At 28.4% G+C, this 3874-nt stretch overlaps 1 non-coding gene across 1 annotated transcript; it reads left to right on the top strand.

Annotated features, from left to right (window-relative positions):
• The first annotated feature begins 1119 nt into the window (after window positions 1–1119).
• Window positions 1120–1251, top strand: LOC141415302 (small nucleolar RNA SNORA51). The gene has a single exon (XR_012440283.1). It is a non-coding gene; the product is annotated as a small nucleolar RNA SNORA51 (small nucleolar RNA).
• Window positions 1252–3874: the final 2623 nt, after the last annotated feature.

Below are 3874 nucleotides of genomic sequence, written 5' to 3'. Positions count from 1 at the left end.
ATCTCCACCTCTCTCTCTCTCTTCTCAAACAACTTGCCTATATCAGAAATGAGAAAAGGGTCTTGTTATATGTAAATATCTGTAAAAGACACTAAGAAGATAATGCAAACTAATCTACACAATACTTTCAACAATATATTTCAGAATAAAAAGATCTCTACAAAAATGCATCTTAACACAACTCAAAGAAATTGAAAATCTAAGCAAAGAAGATACAAACTAAACAATTTTAGTTTTTAAAAAATATATTTCATATATATATGAAAAATTCACATGATATATAAAAATTATCTGACAAAGATTATATCAATAACAAAGTTACAAACAGTATTACTAATTAATACATTGTTTAAATAATGAAAGCTTATATTTTAAGTGTGTGGAATACATTTTTGGATAGAGAAGGAAATCTCAACAAATTTCAAGCTATAGAACTCATCTGCCATATATTCTTTCAGCATAAAGAATTGATATTGAAAGGGTAAATTGAATACAATTCTAAAACCAACTAGAATACTGCCATACAACTTGTTGATTAAAGAACACATTAAAATTATAGATTTTTTGGAGCTGAACTTAAATGACTGAAAAACATATCAAAATTCCACAATATGACCAAACAATGATAAAGAGAATTAGTCTTGAATTCATTTGTTGAAAACGAACAAAAAGATGAAAAAGCCAATGACTTAAGTCTAAGTAATTTAGGAAATGACCATATAAAAAATAAAAATAGAAGATAGAAGAAATATGAACTATGAAAACAAAATTAAATAAAATAAGAAAAAATCCTAAAACCCTATAATATTCTACAAGGCAATTTCTGGCTCTTCTTAAAGTTTAATGTAATTATCACATCTTAATAACAATTACTAAGAAAAAGAAAGGGAAGGACCACTTGTCTATATCAGAAATGAGAAAATGGTTTTGCTATACATAAATATCTGTAAAGGATACTAAGAAGATAGTACAAACAAATCTATACCAGTACTTCAAACAATATATTTTGGATTAGAAAAGTCTCTAGAAAAATATATCTTAACACAACTCAAAGAAATTAAAATTCTATAGAAGAAGACACAAATTAAACAATTTCAGGTTTTTAAAAATCATTCCACAGCCCTCCTGATGCCAACCACAGGTTGTGTTCTTACACTGACCATGTACAAAAAAGAGACAAAGTAAACCTACCCCATATATACCCCAGCTCAAGCCCTGGTCCTGGTCTGCATTGTGAACAGAGACACATGGGGTAAGAAAAAATTAATTCACACAAGAAGGAAATGACAATCTTGTTTGAGACCTTCTGGAAAACAAAAAGAATATTGAGGACTAAACATATTAAGTTACTATCATGATGATGCATTCAAAGTCTGAAAATAACATCTTAAGAAATAAAAAGATACAGACTAAGTTAATTTATATACTTATATTGGTAATTATGGCAATCACATTTGAGAGACACACTTCAGATCTTTGGCATGCTTGCACACAGGAAAATTTCAATACCAGCTTTGCAATTTTATTACTTCTGCCAAGTTTCAGTAATTAAATTAGAAAATAATTCTTTGAACAGTAATAAGTAAAAAATCCGATAGTGGCTTAATTAGAGATTGATATTTCTAATATCCAGAAACCTATCTATACCTAGACTGTGCTCATATTTAAGCAACTCAACATTATTTTTGTAAATGACTTTAGATTATATTTCTTGTGTTTTCAAGATATGTGTTAAGTGTGCTAAAATTCCAGGCTTATAGTCCAAAAATTATTTAGGAATAACATGCTTTCAGAGAAAATTGGTTTGTATCTCTTCCTTTAGCTAGCAAAGCTTAAGATATTCCAAGATAAATGCCATCTTTAGACTTCCCTTTGTATACTTTTGGATAGAACTAAGTTGCATGTTTACTTTTACCATCAAAGAATAAAAAGTGAAAGAAGAATATCAAAATCTTATTTAGATTAGATTAGACATGATCCATTACTATGTGATATATTGTCCAAAGGTATTCAAGTTTTACTGGCAGACTATCAAGAAAAATGAGCAAGTCTCTACTGTTTTCTTTATGCAATGATCAATCATTGCAGACATATTTGATGTTAAGAATTATGCATTTTAAGTATTCATTTAATAAAGACATTTTTAATGAGATATCATTGAGAAATTCAATTAAAGCTGGGAGAACAGAACAAAAATATAAATAAAATATAATAGATTTCCACAATTTTTATAGGGTAAAAATCTATATGTCACTTTTTAACTTTCACTTAATATAACAAATGATAAAATGTTCACTTTTTAGAAAAATTTATTAAAAGCTAGTGGAGTGAATTTTGAAGACGATATCTTTTTGAGGATGACTTTTAAAGTAAAATGGAGATAAGTTATTTCTGCTTTTTTTCACTTTACTTCGTGATTCTAAAAATAGATGATTGGGAAATTTTTAAGAGTAGTGTATCTTAGTTAATATCACTCCATGTTTTTTTCCCATTTGCCATCATTTACTTAATGACACTGACAAGAATTAGAAATGAAAATAAGTTGCCTATTCTAAAATATGTGGTCATATGACATAACCCCATTTATGAAACCAAACTATAATGCTTACACAAGTATAATTTTAACCTATGTAAAACTACTCGAGCAAATGACTTAATTAATGAGGCAAACTCTTCATATATGTGTAAGAGACATAAAAAGTTGGCTATTTGTTAGCCACAGAAGTATTAGTATAAATAAACCAGGACCATAGAACCAGCTGTAATCACTTGTCAAACAAGTTGAGAAATATATAACTGAGGTTAACTCAGTTCATGCATACTACTTCATCATTCTCATCTAGACTTATTTTGTTCCAGGAACTTTGATGCACAGACTTGTTTTGCAGCTCAATGACATTGTCTTTCTTACTATATACTACTATATTAATGTACTTACTATAGCTAATTTACTTCCAGATTTCTGTTACACATTTTTTGTCTGAAGAACAAGTGGGGTTCCATGTTTTCTTCTTTTTCAAACCCTGATTTCTCCTTCCATTTTTCTTCTAGTCTCAATTATAACTCTCTTTCTCTTTCTTCATTTAAATTTTATCCTTTCCATTAAAAAAATTAACTACATTCTTCTGTCCTTCATGTAGTTTTAAATGGTGATGGAAACTGTAATAACCAAATTGTAGTTTTTGGTAAAAATTGTGTAATCTTAGTATATTAATTTGCAATTTTAGTTACTAAAGTTACAATGTCTCAATTTACATGTACCTATTGAAAGCATAAGATAACACTCAGAACTTATTTCAGGCTTAACTGAATTTTAAATGATATTTATCAGTGATTGTGTTAAAATCTTCTAGAGGAAAAGTGAATTATCACATTCATTTTCTAGTATTTCTTGCACTCTCAAGCATGACAGAGGAAAATTGGGCAAATAAAAGTCTTGCAAAAAATGTTGAAGCCTGACATAATGAATGACAAGAAATAAGAGAGGGATGTAAAATATTTTAGAAAATTACAATCTCAGCACCTAATTATATTGCAATAGTATGGCTAAACAGAAACTTATAGATAATTCACAGTAAATAAACAATGATGGGGAATGAGTGAGGATTATTTTTGAGTGCAAAATTTATTGAATTCAAAACTACTGATTTTCTGGTGCTTGTTGCATATCCAAGAGATAAATTCATGCATGGATTTTAATGTTTAGATAGCATAACAAACATATGATCTGCACTTATAAATAAAAAGTGATGTGATTATTACTTGGCAAGAATGAATTTAAGAAGTCTACACTGTAAGTTGAAGGAAACAATATAAATTATTCAGTACAATTTTGAATATATGGAGTCAGGGAAAACAGAGTTGAAGGCTGAAA

Source organism: Castor canadensis, chromosome 12 (assembly GCF_047511655.1).
Source record: "Castor canadensis chromosome 12, mCasCan1.hap1v2, whole genome shotgun sequence".
NCBI lineage: Eukaryota > Metazoa > Chordata > Mammalia > Rodentia > Castoridae > Castor > Castor canadensis.
The sequence above is the reverse complement of the archived record's forward strand: the minus strand, read 5'-3'. Positions and strand labels throughout refer to the sequence as shown.